Genomic DNA, 17,051 nt, shown 5'->3' with positions numbered 1-17,051 from the left:
TGATTTGAAAAAAAGTCACTTGAAAGGTATGAGCTCTGCTTTGTTTTTTGCGCAGGCTGTACACACTACATCATTTTGACAAGCAATTGATAATGCCTCGAATTTCACAGTGGCATCCCCTTTGTGTGGCTGTAATGCACCCTTAAAAAATCCAGGCCTTTTGCTGCAAGTGGCCGTTGTGCCCTTGGCCCAGAGTGCTGTGTTGTACCCTTCTCCCTGAGTGCTGCTTGCTCCGAAGCACCTCTCACTCACATGGCTCTTCATCACGCCATCGGGTCTTTCTGACAGGGTACAAGTGAAGACAGACACATCGGGGAAGCACCTGCATGCGTCCTTATCCAATTCAGAGGTGCATATTGAAAATATTGGAAGAACTGTCCACATTTACTTTTCTTTAGCCAACAAGATGAGTAGGCCTAACGAACAGAAAAAGCACTGGCCTTTGTCAATCTACTATCCCACATAGTACAAAAGTTGACCTATTCTGTGCGAGAAATAAATATTCCAAACATAGTCTGGGACAGTTGTGGAATGTGATAGATCCTAAACCACTAGCATCAAAAAACGTTTTTTTACTCAATGTGGCAGACGCAAAAAAAAAAAGATAATCTATTAGGCTATTTCTTCACAATTTAAGCGCAGCAATGTGCACACTGCAGTAGGCTATAAGCACAAATGTTCCATTAAGGGGGAAACACCATTATCAAAAGTGACCGCAAATGTGATTATGCATTTTATCTTCCCCAAACTTGAAACTCATGCGCTGCTTATGTATGCCAGTATGTATGCTCTACACCCCTTGTAAAGTGGATTAATGTGCTTCATTTTAAGAAGTTATCTGGCCACAAACCCACATGTTGTTTCTTGCCTTATGCTGGGCATCATTCCCAAGTGATTATATATCATTCACAATTGATAGGCTAATAGTGTCACACATTAGACTATTCTTGATTAAATCTTGTCTATACAAATACTAAATATATGTGTGAAATTTGTTTTGATTTAGAATGGACCATTATCATGCACCTGTCTCGACACAGTGGAAGGGTAAAAAATACATGTCATCTATACACTTAAATAGCGAATGGAGGACACTTTATTTTCATGCCAGCCAGGTAGGCTATACTCCTGTTGTAAAGAGAAGCAATGTGCTTAATATTAGAAAAGTTGAGAAATGAATATAGTATGCCTAGCATATAGAAAGCTGATGGGATCCTCCTCTTTTTAATAGAGGCCATCCCTCTGTGTTCTTGCGCAATTGCATAGCCTATAGAAAATGCTGTGCAACATTGAAAAGCTCATGGCCTTTCATGAAGACACGAAGGACGGGATACGGGCCTGGTCCGATAGCAGCAGGAAATCCTTTGCGTCCAGTTCCAATATTAGTCCAGTTCGAGGTGAGTAATAGCTGTTTTGATATCCTTAAGCTCTTTTCGGGCATAAAACAAAAATGAGAATATAAGTTACAAACAACACGACAAAAACGCAAAATAGATCAACTGGTTAGGAGCCTGTAAAACGGCAGCCATCCCTTCTTGCCACATTCTGCTCAGACAACAACTACTCAAAAGAAGCCCAATCAACGGGAGGGATGGGGTGCTCAAATTTAGATTGCCTCTCAGTCAAAACCCAAACAGTGCTGTGAAATGGAAACCCTGTGCTCTGACGTCATGTATGGCATGTTACTGTACAATCAATGCATTCCAATGTAGGTGCTTATTAATGACCAAATCTGCCACTTTCAGCGTCTTTAGTGACGACTTGCGGGCAGTGGGTTCAGAACAAAAATAGATTAAAAAAAAACATTTTGGAGAAAAGAGAGGGAGCTGCAATGAGATTCAGCTGAGCCAAGATTTCTAATCAATTCACACCATGTTATTCATCCCATTCTTATAAATAGATAAAATACATAAAATAGCACTTCACACAGCCTGAAGTGTATTCCAGTTCACCAGCGGCTCTATAAACAAATTATACACACATATACACGCATACACACACACACACACGCACACACACACACACACACGCACACACACACACACACACACAATACATTAGTATGCATACACACACGTTGGCATGGTCCTGTATATAGTCTAATTGATTGAACACAATAACGGGGCCTGGCAGTTCTGCTGACCAACACTCCCTAGTCTTCTACCCCTCCTCTACTCCCTTCTCTCTTCCTTTTCCTCTCCTATCTTCCCCTCCCTCCGCTTATCTTTCCCTCCTCTGCTCCTCTCCTCCTAATCACTACATCTCCAATGTAGACATGAATAGAATGTCTCAAACATTCTCTCATGGGTCCCCTCTCTCTCTCTGTAATATCTACTGTGGATGTGTAAGACTGTGGTTTATAAAAAGTGAACCTTATTTTAGTATTGCTTGAACAAAACTCGAAACTTTATATACTGCAAATTTTCGTTCATTGAATCATGTTAATTTGTTTTTGCAAGATTGGATCACTTACAAACTCACACGATTAAAAAACCTAACCACTAGTTGCTGGTACGGTATAAATAAAACCATATCAAAACTTGGTTAACAGTGTGTGTGACTGGGCCAGGATTGAGGAAAGAAAGGAAAGGGGAAATAGAGGAGAGAGCGGCCATGCCAGACATTTTTATCTCAGTAAATAAACTATGCATTCTGCCAGTAAAGCCTGTGGCGTCAGGGGACATATTTCCCTCCTTCCTACTCACACCTTTTTATTTTCCTTCTCTTTTTCTCTCTTTTAACTTCCCTGGTCATCCTCAGACCCAGGGAGAAGTCAGGCACCATCTCTCATCTCAGACAAGGTGTGTGTGCATGTGTGCATGCGTGCGTGTGTGCTGCTTGCATATGTGTGTGTAAACATAACCTGTCTCTGAACTGAAGCATCCCAAAACACCTTTTTCCCCTCTTGGTATCTTTTCCTCTCTCTCCTGCTCTCATCAGGAGGAGCAGACAGACCAGAGGGGAGCAGCAGTGGAACGTGAAGTCAATTAATAAGCACCACCATGCTGGATGTCTGAGTCCCCAAATGGCACCATATTCCTTTTGTAGTGCACTACTTTTTACCAAGGCAATTTGGGACATGATTTATCTCCATCTCCTTCTCTTTCACATAATGTAGGAGATGTGACAAAGACACCTGGTCACTGCTCTCCTACCTGTGCACCTGTCTCTCTGTTTCTCTGGCTGCCATACAGTGGGGGAAAAAGTATTTAGTCAGTATTTAGTAAATTGTGCAAGTTCTCCCACTTAAAAAGATGAGAGAGGCCTGTAATTTTCATCATAGGTACACTTCAACCATGACAGACAAAATGAGAAAAATATTCCAGAAAATCACATTGTAGGATTTCTTTATGAATTTATTTGCAAATTATGGTGTAAAAGAAATATTTGGTCAATAACAAAAGTTTATCTCAATACTTTGTTATATACCCTTTGTTGGCAATGACAGAGGTCAAAAGTTTTCTGTAAGTCTTCACAAGGTTTCCACACTGTTGCTGGTATTTTGGCCCATTCCTCCATGCAGATCTCCTCTAGAGCAGTGATGTTTTGGGCCTGTTGCTGGGCAACACGGGCATTCAACTCCCTCCAAAGATGTTCTATGGGGTTGAGATCTGGAGACTGGCTAAGGCCACTCCAGGACCTTGAAATGCTTCTTACGAAGCCACTCCTTCATTGCCCGGGCGGTGTGTTTGGGATCATTGTCATGCTGAAAGACCCAGCCAAAATCTCACAATACATGGCCCCATTCATTCTTTCCTTTACACGGATCAGTCGTCCTGGTCCCTTTGCAGAAAAACAGCCCCAAAACATGATGTTTCCACCCCCATGCTTCACAGTAGGTATGGTGTTCTTTGGATGCAACTCAGCATTCTTTGTCCTCCAAACACAACGAGTTGAGTTTTTACCAAAAAGTTATATTTTGGTTTCATCTGACCATATGACATTCTCCCAATCTTCTTCTGGATCATCCAAATGCTCTCTAGCAAACTTCAGACGGGCCTGGACATGTATTGGCATAACCTCTCTGGGCAACCCGATGCGCTAGCGTCCCACCTTGCCAACAATAAATGCAAATGTGCTACGCCAAATGCTAATAGCACTCGTTAAAACTCAAACGTTCATTAAAACACACATGCAGGGTACTCAATTCAAGCTACACTCGTTGTGAATCTAGCCAACAAGTCAGATTTTTAAAATGCTTTTCGGCGAAAGCATGAGAAGCTATTATCTGATAGCATGCAACACCCCGAAATACCTGAAGGGGACGTAAACAAAAGAATTACCGTAGCCGGCGCTACACAAAACGCAGAAATAAAATATAAAACATTCATTACCTTTGACGAGCTTCTTTGTTGGCACTCCTATATGTCCCATAAACATCACAATTGGGTATTTTTTTCGATTAAATCAGTACTTGTATACCCAAAATGTCCATTTATGAAGACTGTGTGATCCAGGAAAAAACACTTTTTCTAAACGCAATGTTATTTTTTTAAATTAAAAAAGTTGCCTATAAACTTTGACAAAACACTTCAAACTACTTCTGTAATCCAACTTTAGGTATTAGTAAACGTTAATAAACGATCAAATTGATCACAGAGCGATCTGTATTCAATAGGAGCAAGTTTGGAAAACGTAGTCCACGTTCCCCCTTTCAATTCTTCCTGCTGTGTACCCGACGAGAGGATGTGCCTATTACTCTTATGACCAAGGATTTACCTGCATAGAAATCACAACACTGGCGACATCGTGTGGAAGCTGTAGGAACTGTAAGCTGTTCGCTATCTATTATACCTTGCAATAGACAATACAGAGACTGGCGGATTGATTTGTTCTTCGTCGATTTTGTGATCAGGTTTCTTTGCGATTTTGACCACGAAACACGTTCTGTTATAGTCACAGACATCGTTTAACCAGTTTTAGAAACTTCACAGAGTGTTTTCTAACCACACATACTAATCATAGGCATATACTATATTCCTGGCATGAGTAGCAGGACGTTGAAATGTTGCGTGATTTTTAACAGAATGTTGAAAAAAGTAGCCCGATCTCTAACAGGTTTTAAGCAGGGGGACATGTCTGGCACTACAGGATTTGAGTCCCTGGCGGCGTAGTGTGTTACTGATGGTAGGCTTTGTTACTTTGGTCCCAGCTCTCTGCAGGTCATTCACTATGTCCCCCCGTGTGGTTCTGAGATTTTTGCTCACCGTTCTTGTGATCATTTTGACCCCACGGGGTGAGATCTTGCGTGGAGCCCCAGATCGAGGGAGATTATCAGTGGTCTTGTATGTCTTCCATTTCCTAACAATTGCTCCCATAGTTGATTTCTTCAAAAAAAGCTGCTTACCTATTGCAGATTCAGTCTTCCCAGCCTGGTGCAGGTCTACAATTTTGTTTCTGGTGTCCTTTGACAGCTCTTTGGTCTTGGCGATAGTCGAGTTTGGAGTGTGACTGTTTGAGGTTGTGGACAGGTGTCTTTTATACTGATAAGAAGTTCAAACATGTGCCATTAATACAGGTAACGAGTGGAGGACAGAGGAGCCTCTTAAAGAAGAAGTTACAGGTCTGTGAGAGCCAGAAATCTTGCTTGGTTGTGGGTGACCAAATACTTAATTTCCACCATAATTTGCAAATAAATTCATTAAAACTCGTACAATGTGATTTTCTGGATTTTTTCCCCTCATTTTGTCTGTCATAGTTGAAGTGTACCTATGATGAAAATTACAGGCCTCTCTCATCTTTTTAAGTGGGAGAACTTGCACAATTGGTGGCTGACTAAATACTTTTTTGTCCCACTGTATCTCTTTGTCTCTGCATTTCTTTCTCTTTCTTACTGTGTCTTGATTGCTTCGTGTGTCAGTCACTACTCCCTCCTCCACACACACTGTAGGACATGTCACTGACATTATCACATCTGCCCACTTTTTCTGTCTGTCCGCCCACTTGTTTGTCTATCTGCCGGTCTGTTTGCCTGCCTTCCTGTCTGTCTGCCTTCCAGTATGTTTGCCTTCCTGTCTCAGTCTCTCTCTTTTATTCATCCCGTTCTTATAAATACATAAAATAACACTTCACAGACCTAGAAAAATCAAAATATACACTCCTACAGTGCATGCATACACACACAATGGTAGTGTACTGGGTATGGGCCTGTATGGTCTCGCTCTTTCGCTCTCTCTTTTTTCTCTCTCTCTGTCTCTCTCTCTCTGTCCTTCTCCCCCTATGGAAATGTGCTGTGAGCAGCCATCTGCAAACATCCCTCACCTCCTTCATCTCCATGACAACAACAGACCGAGAGTAATTAAAAATGCACCTGCAGCTTGGTGCTTAATGTCCCTGTCAGGCCACCATAGTGTTGAGAGCCATACGCTACCAACGTTCCAAATTGCACACTATTCCCTACATAGTGCACTACCTTTGACCTGGCCCCACCTACTAAATTAGTGTACTATGTAGGGTATAAGGTGTCATTTGGTTCACAGACACACCCTATCGATATGCCAACCACAGTTGCCACTTGATGACTTTGAAAAATGCCAGCTTCCAAGTACACACTGATCCAAGGTCTTAAGTCTCTTACTTTAATGTTTAAGGTTAGGGTTATGGTTCGGTAAACTAATCCTAGACCTGTCACTGAGCTGCTGTCAGGCGACTTCTAAACCGACGCTCCACTTGAAACTGTAATGTTTCATCAGGGGCTTCTCTTACAGTGTGCGTGTGTGATCATGCATTATCCAACAGTGCACAAACACCCTGCATGCATTCACTGTATAAAACCAGAGCTATATTTTTATTATCACCTTCTGCACTTCATTTTGGTTGAGAAAAATTTGTCCTATCTCTCACGAGATAACTTTTAATCTTAATGATTGTCTGAAGGTACACAGCTGGGATCGGTCCTGTGTGTGGTGATTGTTTGACTGGCCTGCGTGTGCTGGTCTCTGTGCTGGTCTTGTTGGCCTGGGTGAACATGGATTAGTCGCCAGTACCGTTTTGATAAGTTGCATTATATAAACATGACGCTAGCATCAGTTCCCTCTCTCTCACTCCCACACACACTCCCCCACACGCTTCCATGCTCCCACAAACAATTGAAGCACCCACTGCAATAAACACAGCATCACCCCTGTCAATCCAAAATGCACATTTCTCTCCAGACTGAGAGGGGTCACAGTAGTCCAGCCCATGCCTGCTTCTCAATGGCACCCTATTCCTTGTATATGCACTACTTTGGACAAAGCCCTATGGGTCCTGGCCAAAAGCCCTGGTCAACAGAAGTGCACTACATAAGGAATTGGGTACCAATTTGGGATGCATCACACGCCTCCATGCCTGCTGTATCGACCTGGAACGTCAATAATCATGGACTCCTACTACCTCATGTGAGGAAAATCAAGCCGAATGCTTGTCTAACGACAGAATAAATCCAGAAGGAAGCTTAAAGGAATCAAAAACCTGGCAAAAAGAATAAACCGCTTGACTGACTTGATGTGTGGCACTACTGTAGTCATGGAGAGTGGAGTGGATCTGTTTATAAGATGAATCAGTCCAAGGAACACATGGATCAATGGAGAGAGGGATAGGAAAAAGAAGAGAAAGAAGACGGTCCACTGGGCACACACTCGTTGAATCAACGTTGTTTCCACGCCATTTCAATTAAATGACTTTGAACCAGCGTCAAATTGGCATAAGTGCCCAGTGGGGAAATAATAGGAGGGATAAAATCTTATCCGTTTCTCTTTATTGGGACTGTTATCCAAATAGTCTCTCAGACATGCACATGAGCACACACACATATACACACACACACACACACACACACACACACACACACACACACACACACACACAAACACACACACAACACACACACACACACACACACACACACACACACACACACACACACACACACACACACACACACACACACACACACACACACACACACTAATAATCAATCTATATCTCTGTGTCCATCTAAAAATATAGATTTTTCATTTGTCGTCCGATCCCATCACAACCGAGATACACTACAGATCTCAGTGACTTTCAACGTGGCATAGAATGCCACCTTTCCAACAAGTCAGTTCGTCAAATCTCTGTCCTGCTCGAGCTGATCCAGTCAACTGTAAGTACTGTTATTGTGAAATGGAAATGTCTAGGAGTGACAGCGGCCCAGCCGCGATGTGGTAGGCCACACAAGCACACAAAACTGGACCTTCGAGTGTTGAAGCACGTAAAAATCATCTGTCCTCGATTGCAACACTCACTAACGAGTTCCAAACTGCCTCTGGAAGCAACGTCAGCACAAGAACTGTTTCTTCGGGTGCTTCATGAAATGGGTCTCCATGGCCGAACACAAGCCTAAGATCACCATGCGCAATGCCAACCGTCGGCTGGAGTCGTGTAAAGTTGGCTGGAGTGGTGTAAAGCTCGCTGTCATTGGACACTGGAGCGTTCTCTGGGGTGAGGGGCTTCAGGATGGGTTGGGGGTGCAGGCAACAATGGATCAGTGAGGAGATCAATCAGGCCTTATCAATGAAAAGTGAGGCCCACAGGCATTTTATCAACAGGAGAAACTAACTAGGGGAAGACAGGGTGAGAGGAAGTGTGAGAGGGTGAGAGGGAGGGAGAGGAGAGAGAGTAGACAGGAGAGAGAGAGAGAGAGAGAGAGAGAGAGAGAGAGAGAGAGAGAGAGAGAGAGAGAGAGAGAGAGAGAGAGAGAGAGAGAGAGAGAGAGAGAGAGAGCTAAGACCAGGCCCTGACCTTTACCCATTAATCAATTAAATTAAAATGTATAAGGTGGTTTGACCAGCTCCCAGACATCATACAGGCCAATGGAATGTGCCAGAGGTTAATAATGGAGCAAACCATCCGAATCAATCAACCAACCAAAAATGCATTTGTTTCAAAGTGGAACAGAACCCCTTACAGAGCAAGTGACAAACAACAAGAAACCTTAAGAGGAGCAGAGAGGGTAGGTATATTTATTTAAGCAATAGTTTATTCTTGAAAATCTGGTGTCTTGTGTAATAATAGCAATAAACTGACTAGAATGTTGCCTTGGTATGGTTGTGGTATAGATTGTAATGTTTCTTGCTCACCCCAGATTTAAAAAAAAAGAAAGTATTCTATAGGAGCCACTCTGCTGCTCACACCTATAGAAATACATGGGCGAAATAGACATACACATTCTAAAAAATAAACCAGAAATGAAACGTAAAACCCCCTCAGTGTCCAAAGAGATATAGCACAGCCTCTCTTTCTGTGATCCAGACAAACAGCCATGATGATGAAAACCAAAGTAGGAGGTGCTCCCACGGGAACCCCAGTGAATGCACAGCTCTTTCACGTGAATACAGGAAATTAAAGAGAATAAAGAGCTAGAAAAAAATAAAACGCAAATCCAGAGACTTCACTCTTCGCATCCATAATTCATAGCATTCAAGCCGTCCACGCTGCTAGGTTGCCAAATCTCTCGTTAACTCCTTTAGTCTTTGAGGTAAATGCTTCAGACATGGAGATTAGGGAGAGGAGATGGAGCCTGAGTGTGAAAAAACACATTTTCTTTGTGTTTTGTTTTGTTTTTTGGTAGGGCCTCATTCCTCTCTTTGAATCTCTCTGGTAGAGGAGGGTGTTTGTAGAGAAGAGGAAATAAAATAGAGATGTTTTTCTTTTCTTTACCACATTCTCTTTGTCCAAGTGCAAGAGCAGCAGCACCTGCTCTTACTACACCCACTCGAATCCCCCTCTAACCCTCCCATAGAGAAACAGGAGGTACAGAGCAGACTTACTGGTATTATCAGGGAAGAACAATTTTATTGTTTCCCTCCCTGCTGAGTACCCACCCTCTCGCACTGTGATCTGGCCCTCTGTGGATGCTTAACCACATAGGCCTAATTTGTCTTGTGATTTGTCTTGATTCTTGTGAGGGGGGGTACAGGGCCCCTGAGTTCAAGACACTCCCTGCTGTCCAAATGTACATACAAGGGTGTTCAGAATTGCACCACTGCTACAGGTACAGGTGAGCTCCCAAAGTATTGGGACAGGGACCATTTTTGTTGTTGTTTTGGCTCTGTACTCTAGAACATTGGATTTGACATTGTACAATGATTATCAGGTTAAAGGGCAGACTGTGTGTAACGGTCGTTAGTGGTGGAAGAAGGTGAGGACCAATGCGCAGCGTGGTAAGTGTCCATCTTTTTAATAAAGTAAATGAACCCTGAACAAAAACAACAAAGTGAACGAACAAAACCAAAACAGTTCTGTCTGGTGCAGATACAAACACTCAACAGAAAACAATCACCCACACCACACAGGTGGGAAAAGGCTACCTAGGTATGATTTTCAATCAGAGACAACTAACAACACCTGCCTCTGATTGAGAACCATACCAGGCCAAACACAAAAACACCACATAGAATAAGGAACATAGACAACCCACCCAACTTACGCCCTGACCATACTAAAACAAAGACCTAACAGAAGAACTAAGGTCAGAACGTGACACTGTGAGCTTTAATTTGAGGGTATTTTGCATTTGCAGTTTGTTTTGGTTGTGTTTCAGATTATTTTGTGCCCAATAGAAATTAATAGTAAATAATGTAATAATGTATGTTATTTTGGAGTCACTTTTATTGTAAATAAGAATAGAATATGTTTCTAACAACTTCTACATTAATGTGGATGCAACCATCAAATGAATCGCGAATAATGATGAGTGAGAAAGTTAGAGGCATAATTATCATACCCTCCCAAAAAATACTAACCTCCCGTTATTGTAATGGTGAGAGGTTAGCATGTCTTTGGGGTATGATATTGTGTGTCTGTAACTTTCTCACTCATCATTATTCACAGTTCATTCAGGATTATCCCTAATCATGGTAACATCCACATTAATGTAGACGTGTTTATTTACAATAAAAGTGACTCCAAAATGACACAATACATTATTTACCATTCATTTCTATTAGACACAAAATCATCTGAAACACAACCAAAACAAACAGCAAATGCATCCAACACGTTTGTACAGGCACACGCTTAATGTAGTCATTGCATGCTAGGAATATGGAACTAAATGCTTATATGTTTACTATTTTAATACACATACAGTATAAGTGAATTTGTCCCAATACTTTAGGTCCACAAAATGGGGGTGACTATGTACAAAAAGTGCTGTAAACGGTTCACCCGATATGAAAATACCCTCAAATTAAAGCGGACACTCTGTACTTTAACCTCATTGTGTCATTTCAAATCCAAAGTGCTGGAGTACAGAGCCAACAGTTCCAATACTTTTGGAGCTCACTGTAACTGCACGAATAGTGCAGAACGGCTTCACAACATTCCAAAGTAGCTGCACGACTTAACACTTTACACTCGTAGTATACGAGTTGAAAAATGTCAGATTTGGCTGATTAACGCCTAACGTCTAAAATGAATGAACGCCTAAAATGGATGCAGCGGCTGTACAGTAACATGCTCTGGCGCTGCGCTTCACAGCGCTGTATGGGTTTTGACTGACAGCCGTTCTGAATTTGAGCATCTCGTGCGACAAGAAGTCGTCCCCATCCCTCCCGCTAATTGGGGAATTTGTTCATTGTCTGGGTGAGGGAAAGGCTGTAAATTAAGAAGACTCTTATGTATTTTGAAAGACGAGACAATGAGGATTATAATAAATACCGCTTTGATGTCATACAAGCAAGCCAAACACCAGTGAGTCCAAATGTGCACATTTCCAAATCATAAAACTAATGTCATATACAGTGCCAACGTTTATGATGACTGTGTTTGATGTACAGTTACACGATGACATGGCGTCATACCCTGGGTTGTTTTGAACAGAATGAGCCTGTGTTTGTCTACACGCACCTAAATGCACTTATGACTCCTTTCTATGCGCATCAAAATTATGATTGGTTTCCCTGAATTGCATTGTGAAAGCCCAACACTGTTGGCAATAGAACAATCGTATACCCACCTGACCCAGGTTGTGATTTATAATGGACCGTTTTTGGATTGCGGCACAGCTAGGAGAGCTCAAAAAAGACCCTTATAGTTAAAGACTATTATTTGAGTCATAAAGTGCATTAAAGTGACTAGAAACTGTGCACACTTCAGTGAGATGTGTGGCCACTTGGAGACACCAGTCGATCCTCTCACTCAAACCCTTGTAATTATTTTTTCATGTTGCACCTACCCCACATTTTCCAGGAATATTCATATCATGTTACTGAACGTATCCAGAGTATTTTCAGATGTATTTATCAACAAATGAGGCAAAAAGTGCAGTAAATGTAAAAGGCACATAAAATCAGTTATATTTGGATTCAGTCTTGTGTCAGTCAGGTGATCTGTTGTGTCCTCCTCACCTTTGGTCTAATAATTGTTATCTCTAAACTGTTCCCTTTCAATTGGTACCATGGTTATGCATTATGCTCTCACATTTATTCTGTAAGAAACATTTAAATTTAGCCCTATCCATATAGACCAATTCCCACGAGTGTAAACGTTAATCAACACTACAAAGGGATTTCACGACTGCGTCAATAGTCCACAACTGTTTCACGATGGCATTAAAGGAAAACATCGGGCCCTTTTTCTACTTCCCCAGAGTCAGATGAACTGAACTGGTTGATACCATTTGTATGTCACTGTGCAGTTTGAATGAAGCTGCTAAACACGGTATCCATGAGTACAATTCAGCATTGAAAAAAGGCACAAGTTTAAGTTTGTTCCACCTGAGCGAGTCTGACCAAGTCAGAGACCACTATGATGACACACCAGATGCGTTTGATGGACCTTTTTGTCTTCTTTTATTGACTATTAAAGGAAAGTAATCCAAAACTACAGTAATCAAATTACATTACTGAGTTTGGGGATCTAAAAGTTGCGTTACTGATTACAATTTTTGGACAGGTAACTAACTAGTAACTGTAATGGATTATATTTAGAAAGTAACGTACCCTGGCTAATCCCTGGCTAGGAGCTAGGATGAGAGGCACAGACACCATTGTGTAGGAAGGTCACTCTCCCTCTCTCTGATTCGTCTCAAAAATATTGCGTTCACACAATATTTTAGCTGTAATTGTTTGGGACATTGTTAATATCACGCCCTTACAAACAGGCCGATTTTTTCAACATTCTTGCCTACAATTACAGTTGAAGTCGGAAGTTTACATACACTTAGGTTTGAGTCATTAAAACTTGTTTTTCACTCCACAAATGTCTTGTTAACAAACTATAGTTTTGGCAAGTCAGTGAGGACATCTACTTTGTGAATGACACAAGTAATTTTTCCAACAATTGTTTACAGACAGATTATTTAACTTATAATTCACTGTATCACAATTGCAGTGGGTCAGAAGTTTACATACACTAAGTTGACTGTGCCTTTAAACAGCTTTGAAAATCCCAGAAAATTATGTCATGGCTTTAGAAGCTTCTGATAGGCTAATTGACATAATTTGAGTCAATTGGAGGTGTACCTGTGGATGTATTTCAAGGCCTACCTTCAAACCTTCAAAATGGGCCAAAATTCACCCAACTTATTGTGGGAAGCTTGTGGAAGGCTAACCAAAACGTTTGACCCAAGCAATGCTACCAAATATTAATTGAGTTTATGGAAACTTCTGACCCACTGGGAACGTGATGAAAGAAATAAAAGCTGAAATATATAATTCTCCCTACTATTATTCTGACATTTCACATTCTTAAAATAAAGTGTTGATCCTAACTTAAGGCGGGGAATTTTTACTGTGATTAAATGTCAGGAATTGTGAAAAACTGAGTTTAAATGTACTTGGCTAAGGTGTATGTAAACCTCCGACTTCAACTGCACCTCCCGTGTGCATGCCAGCATACCGATGACGAATGGTAGTAGTGGTTTGCTGATGGGCATCTATTTTGATAAATCCATTGAATGTACACATTCAAAAATAAAAATCTATTATGAATTATTTTAGGCAGGTCCTAAGAAACATTATAAGGCAAATAAAATGTATTTTCAAAACAACAGAAAGGCATATTTTGAGTTGAATTATGCTATGTCCAAATAAATGAAATCAATTAATACCAATTATATTTTCAAAAGCATCTGAGTCTCGAGCTATACCACCTCCACTCATTTGCCCAGCCAGAAACCATTCAGTTGAACAAAAGCACATTGATTTAGACAAGTCAGTGAAGTCACAGGCTTTTGGTCGGGAGTAGGATTAGGCTACTAGTGACTTTGAGTGGAGAGCAAAGTAATCCACTTGTTAATAACCTCTTGAGACTAGGGGGCTTTGAGGTTTGGATGAATAACGTACCCAAATGAAACTGCCTATTTATCAGGCCCAGAAGCTAGAATATGCATATAATTGGCAGATTAGGATAGAAAACACTCTAAAGTTTCCAAAACTGTCAAAATATTGTCTGTTAGTATAACAGAACTGATATTGCATGCGAAAACCTGAGGAAAATCCAATGCTGTTATTTTGAAACCTCTCTGTTCCATTGCAAGCCAGTCCACCATTTAAAGGGATATCAACCAAATTAATTTCCCTATAGCTTCCACAAGGTGTGAACAGTCTTTAGACATAGTTTCAGGCTTTTATTCTGAAAAATTAGTCGAGAATGATCACATTGCGTCGGTGGATGGCTGTGTCCCCAGAGTTTTGCATGCGCGAGCAGCTTGGAGCAGACCTTTTCTCTCTCTCTCCTATTGAAAAGGCTGCCACCCGGTTGAAATATTATTGATTATTTCTTGTAAAAACAACCTGAGGATTGATTATAGAAAAATGTTTGACATGTTTCTACGAACTTTACGGATAGTATTTGGAATTTTTGTCTGCCCGTCGTGACCTGCATCAGCCTGTGGATTACTCAACAAAATGCGCCATTATAAAAATAATCTTTATCGAACGAAACAAACGTTTATTGTGTAACTGGGAGTCTCGTGAGAGCAAACATCCGAAGATCATCAAAGGTAAGCGATTCATCTTATTGCTTTTCTGACTTTCGTGACCAATCTACTTTGCTGCTAGCTGTTTGTAATGTTTTGTCTGCTGAGAGAGCTATCCTAACATAAACACTTGGTTTGCTTTCGCTGTAAAGCTTTTTTGAAATCTGACATGCCAGGTGACAGATTAAACAACAAGCTAAGCTGTGTTTTGGTATATTGCACTTGTGATTAAATGAAAATGTAATATTTTTAGTAATTTAATTTGAATTTGGCACTCTGCAATTCAGCATGTTGACAAAAATTATCCCGCTAAATGGATCGGTGCGCCAAGAGGTTTTAAACTACATAAAATGCTGGCAAAATGTTCTAATAAATGAGCCAACCAGACGAGATGATCATGAGCAGCACTCACCTCAACTCAGCTAACATTTCCCCCATATAATTGTAGGCTGCGGAGATTCAGTGAAAACAAAAATCTGACATTGATTGATTTATCAAGACGAGTTCAGACACTTTTTTCAAAGCAGTGCAATGGCGCTGTCCCAATCCAAATGGTGCTGAAATGATCATCTAGTTGACTACATGTGGATAGGCTATTGATTAAAATTTACTACAACGATTGGATAACTTTGAGAGTTTGAGGAAGCAACAATTTCAGACATGCCTTTAATTGCATTAGCCTACTTTATTCCAATATTTTTGTAATTCAGTGATATTTATTCGCAAAATAATACTTTATTGACCCACCCAGTTGTGGTAAAGAAAACATTGCATGCTTAGTGTAACAGTGCATGCTTAGTGGTGGAATATGTGAAGAGATGGGCGAGACATGTCTAGCAAAGTTTAGGACTGGCAGGAGGATGGTTAACTGGCACTGCCTAGCAATCATAAACAGCTTAAGAGTGTAGTGTGTGCCAATGCTGCCTCACCATTACGGCTACATTTCATACTAAGCTGTAGGCAGAAGTTTACAGAAATTATTACTTCAGTGGTTCTTCCTTTAAAAGTTGCGTCATACTGCAGCACAGCTTGCCAGCTGCTGCAGAATTCTATGGCACATTATTTAAGTGTCAGCCATTGCTGCCATTAATGCTAGTTAGTGCTAGTTTGACCACCGGAGGGCATCATTGAGAAGCTTTTGACTGTTATTAATATTGTCTGTACTAGAGAATTTAAAAACCTTTTTTGTAAGAACATAGTATATGGGATTGATTTTAAGAAATGTAGCTTAATTAATTTGATTACAATGATGGTGTTTCTATTCCAAGAAAAACAAAAAAGTATATATCTGACAGACAGTGCCTGATTCAGTAACACTAAACAAGGATTAGATGGAGACAGATGTTATAGGAAGAGCCATGGGTGTATAGCTGAGGGAAAAGTGGGAAGTATCTGGGCACTACAGTACCTTTTATTTAACGAGAAGAAAATAGGAGAATAAAAAATAGATAAAATGTTTTGTTAACATGGGGGGCTGGGGGGGAAGCGGTGACTTGCTTTCAAAAGTTGGCGCTGTACAACGTGACCGGTTGGGAGTAGGCTACTAAGTGACTGCAAGTGAAGAGCAAAATAATCCTAGCATCTCCACACCCTAATTGTAGGTTTACCAATACCCAAATGGAGATTCAGTGAAACATAAAATCTAATTGATTTATCAAGACCAGTCCCCATACTTGTCTCAGAGCAGAAATAGCTGAAATAGTCGACCACACGCGGGTAGGCTATTGCTTCAAATCTAATTATAACAATGACTTTGGGTGTCCAAGTAAGCAACCATTTGTTGCCTTTATTAGCCTACTTTATTCTTAAAAGAACTCCAGCACAGAGAAGAGAAATGAGCCTTAAATAATTAAACAATAAAGCGTTTGAATTCACAAATGCATTTGACTGTTTTTAATATTGGCCAGCAACCTAGATTTTTATTTATCACAATGTTCTTTGTCTTTAATGCAGGGCCGACAGACAAGTTCCTTACTTCTGTCTTTTCTGGTGGATTAATGTCACGATCGTCTAAAGAATAAATGGACCAAGGCGCAGTGTGCGTAGAGTTCCACATGTTTAATAAATTAAACTCACCAAAACAATACAGAACAAACGAAACGTG

General features: G+C 40.8%; 1 protein-coding gene across 1 annotated transcript in view; it reads right to left on the bottom strand.

The window, feature by feature from the left end:
- The window catches only part of b4galnt4a (beta-1,4-N-acetyl-galactosaminyl transferase 4a), a 493,079-nt gene that overhangs the window by 286,994 nt on the left and 189,034 nt on the right, over positions 1-17,051 (bottom strand). The gene's annotated exons all lie outside the window — the stretch shown is intronic.

This window comes from Oncorhynchus masou, chromosome 22 (assembly GCF_036934945.1).
Source record: "Oncorhynchus masou masou isolate Uvic2021 chromosome 22, UVic_Omas_1.1, whole genome shotgun sequence".
Classification (NCBI taxonomy): domain Eukaryota; kingdom Metazoa; phylum Chordata; class Actinopteri; order Salmoniformes; family Salmonidae; genus Oncorhynchus; species Oncorhynchus masou.
Note: the sequence above shows the minus strand (reverse complement) of the source record. Positions and strands in the feature narration are given on the sequence as shown.